The sequence below is a fragment of the Ceratotherium simum genome, chromosome X (assembly GCF_057802395.1).
Source record: "Ceratotherium simum simum isolate JZ-2026a chromosome X, ASM5780239v1, whole genome shotgun sequence".
Taxonomy (NCBI): domain Eukaryota; kingdom Metazoa; phylum Chordata; class Mammalia; order Perissodactyla; family Rhinocerotidae; genus Ceratotherium; species Ceratotherium simum.
Window position 1 is genome coordinate 108,801,429 of NC_141940.1, and position 17,525 is coordinate 108,818,953.

The 17,525-nt window shown below is 39.3% G+C and overlaps 1 long non-coding RNA gene across 1 annotated transcript in view; it reads right to left on the reverse strand.

Annotated features, from left to right (window-relative positions):
* LOC147911984 (uncharacterized) overlaps window positions 1–17,525 on the reverse strand; it is a 103,271-nt gene that overhangs the window by 72,652 nt on the left and 13,094 nt on the right. Inside the window, exon 3 of the long non-coding RNA XR_015550542.1 lies at window positions 14,009–14,507. This is a non-coding gene — a long non-coding RNA (uncharacterized LOC147911984). The remainder of the gene's footprint in view (window positions 1–14,008; window positions 14,508–17,525) is intronic.

The window sequence follows — 17,525 nt, forward strand, 5'->3', positions numbered from 1 at the left end:
CGCTACACATCAGAGCTTTTATTCAGAGAGCCAGTTTACCAGCGCACCACTGGCTGATTTGTAAAAGGGTGGCCATGGGCTGTGTTGGGACATAAGGCAGTGACAGATAAAGGATCACCAGGTAAGGAGCCAGGAGTTGAGGCCGGACAAGAGCACAGGAGGGAGTATGCACTGAGGGGCAGCCCAGTCTAGGAAAGGCCAGAAAGCCAGGAGTCGAGACAGAATTGGATGCTCAGAACAGTGCTCCCAGCTGGAACTGGGGCAGGTTGATTATAGAGTGAGACAGAGCAAGTTTAATATAATTTTATATTTTGAAAGTGAAAATAGACCTTTTTTGTAATCTTCTTGACTGGTGGTGACGTATTGATTCATTCAGTCAGTGAATGTTCATTGAATGTCTACTGTATACCAGGCACTGTGCTAGGCTCTGACGATGCAGCGGTGAGTAACACAAAGTCTCTACCATCACATAACTTGCACCTTACAGACAACAACAACATAAAGCTAAGTACACACAGTTTTGTATTCCAATGATGATGAGTTATTTGATATAAGGGATCATGAGCGGGTATTTGATATGAGATGCTCAGAGCGAGCTTCATTAACAAAGTGACATTTGAACAGAAAGGAAGTGAGTGATCAAATCATTGTTGGGAGACAATTCCCCATGGGTCTCGTGCATTTATGCAAAATTTAGGAGCAAAAGTACTGACTGACTTTGTTCTGGATAGTATTTCAAGGATGTTTATATAACAAACATCCATGGAAGGCAGAGATAATGTCTCTCTCCAAAGTTAAGCACAGATTCACTTACTGTCCAGTATAATAAAGATGATGCCTCCCCCTGGAGGAAAGGACAGCCATGCTTACTACCCATTTTAAATGATTCAGGTTTCCTAATCTCAGTGTTCCTCTCCTATAAGACAACCCGCTGCATGTGCAGGTGTTACCTGGCTCTCTTCATAACTCCTTCTGGGAACTGGGACTCAGGGAACCAGCACAAAAAACTGCTGATACTCTGGCTACAAATACTGCTGTGAATAATAAAATCCTTTGTATCTGACCCAAGAATGTCTTCTGCCAGCATCCATGCAACTGCGGCAGGCTAACTCGATAGCTTGCAAGCAAGGTAAAATGTCAGGCCCTTCAGAGTTCATGACAGCCATGAGAATAAATGAGGGAAGGATGGTCCAGGCAGGGGAAACAGCAAGTGCAAATGCCCTGAGGTGCATGACAGTCTCCCCCAATCAGACTCTCCTCTGTGGCTTGCCCTCGTCCTTGATAGCTGTGTAAATTGACTCCATCTTACTCAACTCGCTTTGCCTAACTCTAACATTTGGGATGCCACGACTTCTTGCAGCAAGATCTGTGATTGCCAATACAGGAAGAAAGGGGAAGCATCTCCCACGCCACCCTGACTCCCAGTCCCAAAGGGAATCATATTGAATCTAGGGATCCATGAAATTTGTTTAATTTATAGGTTGAGAAGAACAGTCCTAGAAAGACGTAGTGCCCAGAACAGACACTGCAAAGAGCAAAGCAGGGTGACAGTGACCAACACTGCCAGGCAGCAGCTAGAAACCCAGAGTTCAATGGCAGAAAAGCGGAAAAATCAAGACACAAGCGTACAGACACAATCTTCAAATAGGAAGGGCTCAATCTCAGAGCTTTTGTGGGCAAGGCCATGCAAATCACAGCAAAACTAGCCACAATCACAAGGGAGAAAAATACTAGGACAACCTGACTTATATACAGAATATGAGAGTTGAAGAAAACCGCATCTGGTACATAGATTCTCAAAACCACATTTGAATGCATTTAAAAATTTTTTTTCAGAACACATCTCCAATTTGATCATGAAAGTCACTGAAAAGAGAGAATTCTATACACAGACATTTGCATTATGAATCACTCCTTAGAAATGACTCACTTCCTTAAAATTAAATGTCAGCACCTCATGAGGAGCAACACCTCTAAAAATCCCTACTGTCATCTTTAAGAAAAATTTGAACTTGGCTTTAGTTTTTCAGTGTAAAAAGAAGAGTGTTCTCAGCTAAGTCTGAGAAAATAGTCAATACTTTCCTATGTATCATGATTCAATTTGCCAGCCACTCTGATGCTGATAAATCTTAAATGACAAAAACAAATTGATACTGTGATTTCTGTTTTAAAGCACTTTATTTTCTCTCCTATCTCAAAAGAAGTTACTTCCCTCCTCCATAACTTTTACAAACTCACCATTCCAATGAGTAAAATAAATGTGTGAGTAGGTTAAATAGTTATTGCAATAGACTGAATGTGTCCCCCCAAAATTCATATGTTGAAACCTAACCCCCAGTGTGATAGTATTAGGAGGTGGGGCCTTTGGGAGATGATTAGGTCATGAGGGTGGAGCCCTCATAAATGAGAGTAGTGCCCTTTTAAAAGCTGAGGACACAGCAAGAAGATGACCATCTATGAACCTGGAAGCAGGCCCTCACCAGACACCAAACCTGCCAGTGCCTTGATCTTGGACTTCTCAGCCTTCAGAAGTGAGAGAAATAAACGTTTGTTATTTAAGCCGCCCAGTCTATGTTATTTTTCTTATAGCAGCCCCCATAGACTAAGACAGTCGTATACAGACACATAAGGTTTCAAGCACAATTTGATCACAAGGTCATCAAATCCATTTCCCTGCTTCCATACAGGACTGCAGCAAAACTGGCTAAATCAATATTTGCCATGTTTTCAAGATCTTCAGTGAACATCTTCCCATCCCTTATAATAGTCTTCTTTTTTAAATTCCTGTGAATAAGGATTTATGGAATACAATACTGCTGTATTGTTGGAAATAGCAAAGACAGGATACAACCTAAATGTCCCCAAATAGAAGAATGGTTAAAGACCTGAGGTCGCATGCATATGGCAGGACACCTTGCTACCATTCAAGTGACAGTGTAGAATATTAATGACACGAAAAGATTGTCACAATATTTTGCTAAAAGTAAGAGAGTTATGGAACAGCATATACAGGATGATCCCATTTTTGTTTAAAATATTATATCCATATATATATATAATATATATATATATCCCCCATGTGTGCATAAAATGTGTGTTAAGCACCTATTATATGTCAGGCACTGTGTTAGGCTCTGAGAATGTAGTGGTGAAAAGATGAACAATTCTCGCCCTCATGAAGCTTAGTCTAGCCAGGAAGACAGACATTAGATAAATAAGTATACAAGCCATTAGTTAATTGCAAGTATGAGAAATGCTGCAAAAAACAAGATGTTGTACTTTCCATCTAAGAAGACCATAGCTGCAGACATTCTGTTCATCCTCTCCATTCCAGTTTTGTGAATCTCCTCTGAGCGAGAATGTTTTAGGACATATTCTGCTTCCTAATTTTTCCTATGAATATATTTTTACAGTAAGACCAACAAAAGAGAAATTCTAGAATTCTGGGGAATCGTTTCTCATGAAGCATGCCATCCCACCAAGAATAACCTTGCATTGACTGGAAATCCTCACTCCTCATCTGCTTTTTGCCAAGCTAATAATGTGAATGGTTTTAACCTTTCCTTATAGGTTTTATTTCCCAAGGCTTAAATCATCTTCATTGTCCTCTTACGAGCTGCCTCCAAGTTTTCCGTGATTAATGTCTGCTCATTAGATGCTGAACAAACTTGTGGACAGATGCACTCCAATAACTTTAAAGGCTTTGGTTTTGTCAAAGAAGGGCTGCACCCAGTACACAATATATATCATCTGCATCTATGGTAAACATACCTCTTAAAGTTGGGTTCTCCATAAAAGCATTCAATCTTCCTATTTCTTTATAATTAAGATTTTCTTCCCATCTTCAAAGGCCTGGATTGCATCCACAAACCCTAAATAATGTGTTTCATTTCTTTAAAAATAGCATTTCCCTGAATCAGCATTACACAGACATTTCAACGTGTTTTTTTTCCCCTGTCCAAACCCGTCAGCAGATTTGCTACTGCTCTGGCCATCAGACACGACGCATCAGGTCCAAGCAATTTTACCAGCACAGCATTTTTATTTTACCCCTGGAAGGCAAGTGAAGACACTGCTTTGCTTTAAAGATCCTAAATGGCCTGGGTGATTTTTTGAGTATCTAATATTTCTTGGGTACTTAATATGTATGCAATGTTTCTCTCCTACAACTAAGCAAGAAGATGAAGTTCTTATGTTCAAAAGATTGACACCTAACAGGAACGATAGTACAAACAGGTGGGTTTAAATGTGAAGATTTAGTGGCCTCTTTAAATACACATTAAAAGGCCTAGGTTGCTGGGAAAGTACACACCAGCGGCTAACAACCCCATACAACCTTAGCAGAGCATTAAGATTAAGCTCTTCTCAGCTGTGGGAAGCTTCCACGGACCAGATGACTTCTATGTGACATTTTTATTACTGTTGCAAATAGCACACAAGGCCTAGCCAAAGTTGCAGTCAACCGCCAGGCCAAAGCACTTTCAGAACCAACACAGCTAAAATTAAGCCTGACCCCTTTACTGCCACTAAGAACTTGGATAGCTAGAATGATGCATACACATTTTTTCTTTACGTTTCTGTCCCCAGCTGAATCTCCTTTGGCAATCATAGTGGACAGAGCCAAAGCTAGGCATCCAAATAAATAAAATGCCAATGTCCACACCTTTCAGTACATAATCTGAAATTTGATCCACTTTCTCCACTACCATTAAGGCACTTGAATTTTGCTCCAAAAGGAAAACTTGGTACTGAAACTTCTGTTCTACAAGGATTTGCATTCTAGCTTGTAACAGCATGAATAGAAGTTAAATCATTCAGTTCTGATTTCAGGTCAATTTCATCAGCATCTTCAGTGAGATTCAAAGTTATCCAAGAGACAGTGCCTGTCCTCTAAAAGCTAATTAGAATTGTGAATATTCATAGAGTTGTGAATTCTCTAGGATATAACAAACCAGAAATCAGCCTGAATCCTTTTGTATTTTTATTATCTTTACATAAGGACACTTTAGTGCAGATTCCCTGGAAGGAACAAGGGAAGTGAGAACTGCTTCCTATTCAGGACTGCCATGTTAGGCTGCACAGGTTTTGCACTGCAGAATTCCAGGGGCTGCCATTCACATAGTCTGGAGTTGTACAATATGGCAGCCTGGGTCCAGTGGTCTCCATTAAGCAGAGATCCAGGAGAGGCTGTACTATAAAGGTTGAGGCTTGGTCATGTCTATTGAGCTAGAGTTCCTTAAAATCTCCCTGACTAGGGTTACCTTTGGTCCCAAAGCCTAAATAGCTGAACACACAGGCTGGGGTTAAAAGGCATCATCTGGAAAAGTTAAAAGGATAAAGGAACAGAATGATTATGTCCAAGCTCAAGCCAACAGGCTGACCACATTTCTTACATTCATAACATTGCTCCTCATAGTGCAGAATCACTAAATGTTTGTTGGATGGATGGACAACTACATAAATTATTTCATAAGTATAGCCTGGTCCCAGCTTACAATTTGCCATTCTTCTAGCGTTCTGTGCTCTCTTGTTTCTTATCACTTATAGAAATGGGTTTGTAACTGATAATAGATAACAGAGGTTTGCTCTTCACCTTCAAGGATTCTCCTTCTACACTTGTCTTTTCCAAATTATCATCTAAATATTTATTGGGGAAAAGAACAATAGCTCCATTTGTTGTGACTTAGCCACAAATTATTAACTTGCCTATCTATTGACTCCAACAAAGTCTATACACCTTCATTTGGATATTCCTCATCCTATTTGATGTTACCTTTCAGAGGATCCATCCCCTGCACAATGTAATGAAGAAAGAACCTTAACCTCCAACAGGTTCGTTTTCACTTGAAGCCTCACCTTTAGAGAAGCTCTATCTTCTTTGGCATTTCTATCTCTAGGCCATGTGCCACTGATCTGTTTCTCATACTCTAGAGTAGCTGTCGGCTACCCTCATTCCTTTGGAAAGAAAAGTTGGTTAAGGAGGAGGGCCCATTCCTTCCTCTCACTTGCTTCCTTGTCTTCATCATATATGTGTTACTTCCACAAATATAAATTCAGTCCTCCAAACAACTGGTGCATGTTTGTCTGGGAACTGCTCAGTTTTGCCAGTTTTAGGCCATTGTTTCATCTGGTTTCAGCCATTTGTGACGAGATACACACACATACACACACACACACACACACACACACACTTCCTGTGGGCATTGTTTTCACAGTGCTTTGAATCAGCCTATTCTATATGTTATATTTACCTTGGTACCAGTCAGTAAGAAACTTTTACAACATGCACACACCTGCCTGTAAACCTAGAATAGGGCCACATGGTCTTGCTCTTGCGAGACTGTGAATTTGGAGAGAATTAAAGTTTGTACTTTGCCATGATCTCTTACAGAGAAGCAACATTTCACAGAGGAGGGCCAACCTCACATGTAGAGGAACAGATACTCTTCCATCCACCATAACTAGAGATATGTTGGAAACCCATCCTTTTTATGTGTGCCTCTCACACTTCACTAAAATATCCAACTAATAACTCACTTATTCGTTTATTCATTCATCTATTCTATAGCCATTTATGAGGAATCATTCTTGGCAAAGTACTAGGGAAACAAATGTAAGACAAACTCTGACTTAGGCAAGTCATGAGCTAAGCTAGGTGGTGAGGGAACGAGGACCCCTTACATAGCTAATTATGCTGTGATCAGTACAATGAAAGATATGTGAATGGGGTATTATGGGAGCATAAAGGAGGAGTAACTAACTCAGGCTGAGTGGAGGGGTGGTTCTGGGAAGTTTCTTCTTGGAGGAGGAAAATTGTTAACTGATCTGAAGGGATGAGTTAGTCAAAGAAATGGGAATGATATTCTGGTCAGAAGCCACAGCACAAGCAAAGCCCCAGAAGCAGGAAATAAGATGACATGAGTAAGAACTCTATCCAGGACAGTGGTGGTGCAAGACAGAAAATGGCAAGGGAGGAGGCAGAGGAAGCAGGCAAATTAGGGAAGGCTAGAAAGCTGTGCTGTAGAGTATGGTCTTTACCCTGTACACAAGGGAGAAAAATAAAGCAGTTTGCATTTTAGATAGACTTTCTGGCAGGTATTGGAGGGAGACAGCACTGAAGGCAGGAAAACCAGTAACAGGCTACTACATAACTCCAACAGCTGCATAACCCATGTGGATGACACATCTGGGTAGGAGGATGCAGAAAGAAGGTGACTCGGCTTCTGATGTCCCTGTACAGGGAATCCCCAAATCAGCAAGTATTCACAGCAGGCCAGTCTGGGAACAGCCACCAAAACTGGGAAGGCACTCTGCTTGATTTAATTTGTGACTGAGTGCCTTCATCAAGGGGCTCTTGATGCATAAGATATGACAGGGCTGGAGCAGTCTGGGCCCCATATACTTCAAAACTAAGAAACCAAATCTCCCTCCCAAGACAAAACCCCACAATGAGGATAAAACATTGAGAGGAAAATCCAAATTGAGCAAGACTGGGACAACATGGACACCTTTGATGATGAGGTCAGATAAAAGTGTAGGAGGGGAGCAGAGGAGAAAGATCCCAGAAAGAGTGAGGTCTTTTTATCACTTCGAAAAAGCCAGAGAAGAGGGGTCTGTAAATCTGTGAGGCCAGAAAAGCTACGTGGTCCACCCCTCCCTTCTAAAAGTATAGGAAAACTCATTCACAATTGACTCTCTACAGAGTTATTATGATAAAAAAGAAAATAAGGAGTAAAATAGGATTCCTACAAAGAAGGCAATCCAGAAAGTCATGCCCACAAAACTGATTAAAAACTATAATCTGATATTTCAACACAAGTGAAAAATTTTTAGAAAATGATAGAAACTATGAAAGAACAGCATAAATCATAATTACGAAAACTCAAAAATAAGGAGATTGGAGAAAAGGAAAATTTGAAAATTTTCTTGAAAATAATTTCAATGAAACACAACATATCAAAAAATGTGAGGTACAGCTAAAACCTTTATAAGAGGAAAAAACATGCAAAACCACCTCTGAAGCTGCCACGCCCTCAAAAATCAAATATAAATCTGATAGGGCCTCCAAATCTTTCAATTTACAGGAATTCAGGGGACAGAAGAGCATATAAAATGACATTACAAGGGTTGATCAGCAAATCCAGATGAATAACAGGACTAATAACAAATTTCTTCAACAAAAGAGGGAGGGTAAGGGAAAGATGGGGAGAGCGAGACTGAGAGATAGAAGGGAAAACCAGATTAAGAGACTTAAGAGACATCAGCCAACCAAAATGTATGAACCTTAATTGGATCCAAATGCAAAGAAAGTATATAAACGATTTTTAAAAGTTGTAAGACAATCGGATAAATGTGAATGACTAGATACTTGACAATATTAAGGAATTGTTAATTTTTAGGTATGATAACAGTGGGGTGGTTATGTATTTTTAAGTCCTTATCTTTTAAAAATATATCTTGAAATTTTTATAGGTGAAATTATATGTTATTTAGGATTTTCTTCAAAAGAATCTGGGAGGGAGGAGTAGATGGGGCTCTATATTAAAGAAGATCAGCTGTGTATTGATAATTATTGAAGATGAGTCCCTTATAACAGTGTCTCTGATTTTAAAATCCCATTAAAAAATTCCATAGTTAAAGGGTTTTTTTTTAATTATCTTAAAAGATAATGCATTACACCAAATTAGTCACTTACACCAAAGAGTAAATTCATTCATTGGGTTATTTAACCAGTCACCAAGCCAGGCTCTTACACTGGGAAAATGAACAAGTGTTGAATGCAGCAATAAAGCCAAGAAACTTCCCAAGTGCTGAGAGAACTGCCCAAGACCAAACATAGGTGAGCTGCCATAGGGTGTTTCTGGGCACCTAGCTTACGAAAGAAGGAGAAAGCTCCAAATAGGAGGAGGAAGAAAAGATAGGGGTGCCATTTTCATTCTTTCACCTGTGTATAGCACCACCTCTGCTGACAGAGTTACATCAGCTCAAACACCCCTCTTGAGGCCAGAAGACTTTCATCTCTTGTGTTTTCAGACATCTTTGTAGAAGTCACTGGGATGAAAAAAAGCAACCTCATACTTGTTCAGCAATATCATCAGGATTTATTTAAATGACATACATTGAACGTAACTCAATGGAGACTTCTCTGCTACAGATCCCTAGAGATCAGAAATGTTTAGCCTATATTCATTAGGTTTCTTGCTTCAAGATTTGAAAAAGCCAAGGAAATGATGCTAAAAGTGTGGCTTCTCCACAGTACATTGAAAGGTCTTCTCAGTTCTCATTTTTCAGTATTTACTTAGCAACCCATATACTTCAAGTTCTCCACTGATAAATAGGAAAGAAATCTTTATCACATCATAACCACTTGATGAAGACGAATAAATTGTGTCAAGCATGGTCTCTGCATCCATATATAAACATTGAAGTAAGTAAATAGGCTTCACTTGACTTCAATCAATAGTCAACATCTTGAAAACACTGGGTTCTAGTTTCCACCGATCTGGATTAAGGTTCTTCAGAGCTTCTGAACTTATATCCATTCCTTTCCTTAATTTTACTGTTGAGTAGCCTGTCAAAGTAAGTTATATGAGATGTTTATGTGCTCCCAAATGTATGCTGGGAGAAAGTTCTCTGTCTGGAACTCCTTCATCACCTTTGTCCTTAAAGCATAATTTCAACAACGTGAGTATGGTTCATGGATCTAGTAAACTTGACAAGCCTTTAAAATGTCACAGTCCTGCAGGCTTCCTAACAAGGCAAAATAGACGAATGGACAACCACCATGACAAATCTTCCTGCCAACGAGGACTAAAGTTTAAAGCCTTTGGGATCCTTTGCTTCCAGTTTGATCTGATCCTGGAACCATCGTGGTGTCATAACATTGTGGTGTCAAAAGAACATGGAAACAGGGTTGAGAATTGCAACCTGCACTGCTCAAAAGTATTGGTGACTTTTTGGTTTTGCCACCAAGACAGCTCACACCAGCTTATAAGTACCAACTTCCTGTGAATGGAACTAGCATCTCATTCTCTTCCACTTACATCATCACTCTTATTCCGTTTCTATTCCCAGTACTTCATGAGCTGTCAAAAATTACACCAAAGATAATATGAGTGTGGTAGGCAGATGTGGTGTACAAAAGACCAATGGCAATGCCAAGAAATCTGAAGGAGAAAAGGGCAGTCAATGGCAACTTACAGTGAGCTTTAAAAGTAAACACTCGGAAATACCGTGTATCTCCACAACATGGACCATGGCAGTATTCAGTTCAATCCAATTCCTCAAGAATTTATTGAGCATCCATTATGCATAGCACACTAGGTGGCACTGTGAGCAGAAGAGTGGGTGGTACCCGAGTGTGTGCTGAACCTCAACTGTGAACCAAGCTGTGAACTCATAGCCTAGCAGAGTGAGGGCAAGTGACTAGAAAATAATAATATTGTATGATAAGCCAAAAGGCAGTGCACCTAAATAAAACTTGGAGGTTCTAGAAAGGCTGTCAAAACAAAACCGAAATGTTCCCAATCTGTAACTGGGAAAATATGGTCTGTATATTAGATAATAGTGTTTTATGAATGTTAAATTTCCTGGGGGTCATAGTTATATTGTGTTTATATAAGAGAATGTCCTTGTTCTTAGGATGATGTACTTAAGGGTAAAATGTCATGATGTCTGCAACAATTCTTCAAATAGTTCAGCATAAAATAATGCATATGAGTGCGTGTGCGTGTGTGTGCGCGCGCGTGTGTGTCTATGGAGAGAGAGAGAGAAACATAAAGAAGAAGAAAAAGTTCCCAATCTAATCCTGAATGTTAAATCTAAAACCATACTTTGCCCAGCTATGCTGCTAGCTGGTTGAAAGAAAGTGATTTTACATTCTGTTTTATAAAACAGAAATAATGAGCTCACTTCCAAAGACATAAAAAGAAGACCTTATAACCAAACTGAAGGAGAAAATCACTTCCCAGCTGTGGACTCTACAAGAGAATTCCCCAAAGGCCAATCTGCACGTGAGAAGAAATTCTCTGGCTAGGGAGTGAGATGCAAAGACTCCTGGTGATGATCATCTCAGTGGGCTGTGAATTTGGCCTCATCCACATCTTTCCTCATCCTTTTAGCAACCAGATACGAAGACTGTAATCAGACAGAGGCCTCAGCACAAAGCTCTATCATAATCATAAAGAGGGGGAGCAATTTCCCAGCCATTCCAACTCATATTTCAGACCTCACTGGAAAGTCTTAGTTCCACAGCACAATTAGCAGCTATGGGAGCGATCCAACTGATACTAGACATTTCTATAAAGTGGGAAGTCTCACAACTTAGAGCCGGCCACTCTGCTTAATAATAATAATTATAATTTTTAACAACTTTATTGAAATATAATTCATATGCCATACAATTCACCCATTCACAGTGTGTAATTCAATGTGTTTACTATATTCACAGGTTTATGCAGCTATTAGCACAATTTAACTTTAGAACATTTTTATCCCCCTAAAACAAAACCCATTAGTAGTCACTCCCCTCCAGATGCTAACCCCCACCAGTCCTAGGCAAGCACTAATCTATTTTCTGTCTCTATAGATTTGGCTATTTTGGACATTTCATATAAATGGAATCATACAATATGTGGCCTTTTGTGACTGGCTTCTTTCGCTTAGGATGTTTTCAAGGTTCATCCATGTTGTAGCATGTCTCAGTACCACATTTCTTTTTATTGCTGAATAATATTCCATTGTATAGATAGACCACATTTTCTTTATCCATTCTTCAGTTGATGAACATTTGGGTTGTTTTCACTTTTTGGCTGTTATGAATAATGCTGCTATGACATGGCATGGACAAGTTTTTATGTGAATGTATGTTTTTATTTCTCGTGGGTATATGCCTAGAAGTGGAATTGCTGACTCATATGGCAATTCTATGTTTAACCTTATTAGGAACTGCTAAACTGTTTTCCAAAGCAGCTACGCCATTTTACATTCCCACCAGCAATGTATGAGGGTTCCAGTGTTTCCACATCCTCTCCAGCAGTTATTATTTGTCTTTTTGACTGTAGCCATCCTAGTGAAAGTGAAGTGATATCTCACTATGGTTTTGACTTGCATTTCCCTGATGACGAATGATGTTGAGCATCTTGTCATGTGCTTATTGGCCATTGGCCTATGGAGAAATGTCTATTCAAGCCCTTTGCCCTTTTTTAATTAGGTATTGGATTATGTCTTTTTATTATCGAGTTGCAAGATTTCTTTATATATTCTGGATAAAAGTCCCTTACCAAATATATAATAATTATAATTTAAGATAATATTTATTAAGAATCTACCATGTGTCAAGCACTATACTAATTGCTTCTCACTTATTATCTCATTAAATCCTCACAACAAATTTACAAGATTACATACTTTAATTATCATTCTTCTTTATAGATGAGAAAACTGAGGCATAGACACTCAAGCTTACACCGTTAGTAAGTGGTAAGGCAGAATTTGATTCCATGAAGTCAGGTACCATAATTCACATGTACCTCACTACTACGTAAATTTACATAGGCACGCTCCCCTTCTGCACCAAGAAGAATCTGGCCAATAAAGCTTATTCTCTACTTATTTCACTCGATATTATAATAGGGTAGACCAGGGTCCCCGAAGCAACAGGATTTCATTAGAGAAATATGTCAGAGCAAAATTCCCCAATGTATATTCTGTATCACTTTAGCCCTGGGAGTTACTCCTTGAACAGTGTTCATGAACAAATAGCCTACGAAATGCTGCATGTTCCACCCCTCTCTGGAATATTCATAATGCATCTTAATACATTAAAGTCTAGAAGAATTCCTGCAATAAAGAAATTTATTGGGCCGGCCCCGTGGCTAAGTGGTTAAGTGCGTGCGCTCCGCTGCTGGCGGCCCGGGTTGGATCCCGGGCGCGCACCGACGCACCGCTTCTCTGGCCATGCTGAGGCCGTGTCCCACATACAGCAACTAGAAGGATGTGCAGCTATGACACACAACTATCTACTGGGGCTTTGGGGGAAAAAATAAATAAATAAATAAAATTTTTAAAAAAAGTTAATGTTAAAGATATTTATTAACTTTTTGAGTTGACTATGCATTTGCAAAACCTATACCCACAAAATCCCAAACTCTCAGAATATATTTCAGGAAATACCACGTGAAATAAATGTACAGTCCATGGGAGGAGGCTAGACAATCACTCTGTGTTTCTAAACTATATAATCTCCTTCACTATTTTATGCCCTAAAGCTTCAGGGATTGAACATAGGAGAGCTCAAACCAAGACCTTGACCTGCTTTCCACTTCTCTCAGCCCTATTTTAAATGCATAAGATCAACATCTTAAAAGGTGAAAAACAAAGTCTGTCATTGCTCAGGTAGCTATTGTCCACATCTCTATCTAAATTTTACATCTCTGGCCCATTGGTGCAGAACAAACCTCTTCACATTGTTAGTTATTTTTATTGTAAGTATCCAGTTTTCCATTTCCTTCCCCGTCATTGCTTTTCTGTGGATGGGAACCATTTGTGTCATTCAAAATGTGTTCACTTATCCATCTCAGATATTGTTTCAGAGTGGCAGACATGTTCCCTAACTCATAAGTGGATTACATCTAGAAGCTGAGGACCAAGAAATGTGTACATATAAGCTGGGTGAACTGAACATTAAACAAAACCAAATATCTGTATTCTTAATTTTGAAAAGAAGTGAGAGGAAGAGATATGAAGACATGTAACTTCCAGAAAGAATACTTCTATAATAGTATGTATCACATACTGTTACAGAGTTAATCATTTAAGACAACTGGCACGTCTTGATTTAGTTGTTTTAGAAAAGTCAATTTAGGAATAATTCCGAATTTGATGCATCAATAGTGATTAATAGTGCAGGTTCTTAGACTTAGATTGCTCTTTGTCAGTTAGTTCTTGCTGTGTAACAAACTGCACCAAAATCAGTGGCTTAAAACAACAATCACTTATTCTTACTTACCCATCTGTGGGTCAGCTGGCGTGGCTCCGCTGATCTCAGCTGGGCTCAGCTGGGCTTGGCTTCACGCTGTTGGCTGAGTCTAGGTCTGCTTGACATGTCTCTTCCTCTTCAGATCAGTGGGTTAACTAGGGCATGTTCTTCTCACCATGATAATAGCAGAAATGCAAGAGGACAAGCCCAATCACATGAGCACATTTCAAGCCTCTGCTTGCATCATTTCTGCTAATATCCCACTGGCCAATTCAAGTCTATGGCCGAGATCAAAGGCAACGAGTGGCAAAGTACAGCCCACCTACCAGGAGACCAAAGCAAGTCACGTAGCCGAGCCCAACATCAGTGGGATGGGCTAGTATACTCCTACCCTGGAGTTGTGGGTGAGAACATGAGTATGTTTGAACAATAATCCAATCTTCCACAGGTTCCAGTCTTGGTTTTGCCACTCATCACCTATGTGGCCTTGGAAAAGTGTCTTAACCACTCTGTTCCTCAGTTTCACCTTCTGTAAAATGGGGATAAAATAGTGCTTACATTATAGGGCTGTTGTTAGGAGTGAATGAGGAAATGCATGTAAAGTGTTAGCAATCATTATTTCGTTATCTATCACCACCATCAGCAGTTGCAAGAATGGTCTAAATATTATAGAGAATTTATTTTTCCTTAGGAAGTGAAACAAGGGTTCCCTAATCATTGGACACAAATGCCAAAGCATTTTTACAATGGCTAAAGGAGATACTCCAACCTCCTTTTCAATATGGAAAATGTCTACATCAATACAATGGAAAATCAGAGAGAGGAACCAAGGCCACATTGGAAGCTCTGACTCAATGGTAACCTTATAACAACTATCTAGAAAAACCAAATATATATATACATATGTACCTTAGTTATCTGGATAATTTATACAAAATCTTACCTACATTTTTTTACCTAAATTGTAGAAAGCTGAGTTACCCAGATAGTTGTTTCAGTCCTCCATAGCATTTTGTATAAATTTACAAAAAAAGGGAGAGGTGGCACTATATTTTCACTATAACAAACAAGTATTATAAGGAAAAACATTTTAAGACTATTAAATGAACCTTTATAAAGGAGTTTTGACAAAAGCAAGAGAGCTAGCAATAAAGCATCCTACATATAAACAAACCTATTGTGGTCTGTCTTTTCATAATTCAGTTGTAAAAGTAATTCAGTCCAAACAGGTCAACTTTTTCTGAGAAACTGACTTAAAATTGAATCACCTTCCCGAGTATACATTCTACCCATTTGACTTCTACCCAAACAGCTTGAATTCTGAATCCTGCTTCCTCCTGAGGACTTCTGAAGACCTTACTATCATTCCCATTGATTCAACACTTACCTACAGCTCTGAACTGTGACAAACCTTTTTCTGGGTACTGTAAATATGGCTCATTCCCCAACACAAAAGGAATCAAGTCAAGGGCTTATGTCTCTTCAAATTGCCCTAAGGATTTAGCCCAGTAACTTGGGCATAGAGGGTAGCCCATATATATTTGACTAATTGAACTAGTTGTCACATAATGACCCGTTCCTTCCATCCACAGTAGATGTACAAGCAATGTCCGGAGAACTTTTATTAATGACTAGAAAAACCATCATGTTTGTCTGAATAGGTGAGAGCTATCTGCATCTTCTCTACCTAGTAAGATCTGTACTTCTAGTTCTCTTTCTCATATTTAGCTGTAGGGTCAAGTAGAGATTAAACTTTTTAGACTAGTCTAATTCAGCTACAAATATATAAATGTATCAATAAAGAATCCCCAGAGGACTATCATAAATCTAATTTCACTCAGAAGCTCAAGCCAAAAACATGAATAGCATGGTTAATTCTGAACATACTCTCCACCCACCCACATACACATACACTATCCTTAATTGCCAGGGTCTGTTAATCTTATCTTCTAAATATTTCTTGAATTCTCGACATCTCTCTAGCTCTATTGCCACTATCCATTACTACCATTCTTTTAGATTATTGCAACTGTCACCTACCTCTACTTCCCAAGGGCTTGCCATGTTCTAGTCCATTGTCCATAATGCAAATTTAATTGTGATAGATCAGGAAAAACAATGACTACAATATTTATAGTTCCTCCCATCAAGTGGTAGAATCTATTCCTCCCCCCCCCCCTTGAATCTGAGCTTGGCCACGTAACTTGCCTTGGCCAACGGGAAATTAATAAACAGGACACAGAGGCTTCAAAAGTGCTCACACATTGGTGCTTGCCCTCTCTTGCTGTTGGGAACCCTTCAGCCATTGTGAGAGCAAGCCTGGGAGAGCCTATTGCAGGATGAGAGACCATGTGGAGAGATATCCCAATCACCCTACCTGAGGTCCCTGATATATGAGGCCTTCCTAGACTATCCAGCCTCAGCTGAGCGGGCCTAGACCAAAAGAATAGCCCAGTCCACCCACAGATTCATGATGAATAATAAAAGGCTATTGTCTTAAGCCACTAAGTTTTGGGTTTATTATACAGCCAAAGCTAACTGATCTTTTTGTCTCCTGATTAAAATTCCAGAATAGATTCTCTCAAGATAAAGCCCAAACACCTTGACTTATTAAAACGTGGCCCTTCACAATTTAGCACCAGCTAAACTCTATAGTCTCATCTCTCACCATTCCCTCTCCTCCTCTCCCAACTTTTGCCATATATAACATTTTTTAAACCTTTAAAACCCCACCTAATAATAAATCAGTTTCATTTATGTCCCTGGCTAAACCCCCATTATTCTCTGAGTCCTTCCTGCATCCTGGTAAATAGCCATTTCTTGTTGACTTTAATTTATTAAACACACACCACTCAATTTTCAGTGCCCTGTCGGAGGTTCTTTCACTGTATAAAAAGTTGCTGCTGTTTATTCATATTTTAATGATACTGTGAATACAATGGTGCATATTCTGACTCCTATTCTTAGAGAAATGGTCTCTGTTGGATTCTCACTGCCATTCATTTTTCTATTTATTGTTGGACTTAGCTATTATGATAATTCCAGATACATCAAAATAATATCATCATGGGCCAGTTGCTTTGTTCAAAAACAAGCCACCTTGTCAATTTGTTTCCTCTTATATTCAATAACAGAGCTTATAGCCAGATTAATGTTTTAATTGAGCCTCACATGAGTTTGTAGCTCCCTGTAGAAAGTCAGTAGTCCTCAAAACACTGAACTCATTATTCTTCTCCAGCTGTTCTAAGCTAATCCACCATCACTTGGTTAAATGTAGTCATATTCCTTCAGGCCAACACACATATGCGGTGTATATATAGAAAAGGTCATCATTCCCGTTGATTCGATAGTTACCCAGTTAGCCTGATAAATGTATACAATCAAACTGGATCATTCTGGCTCCAACACAGATACCCAGTGACAGTCACCTCAGATTTCCACTTGGAGCTATGCCATAGGGATCCAAACCACTCATTCATCTACCTTGAAAACCCTAATTCCCATGAAACCCAGCAGAAAGTAGTAAACAACTTCCTTTAAATTCCAG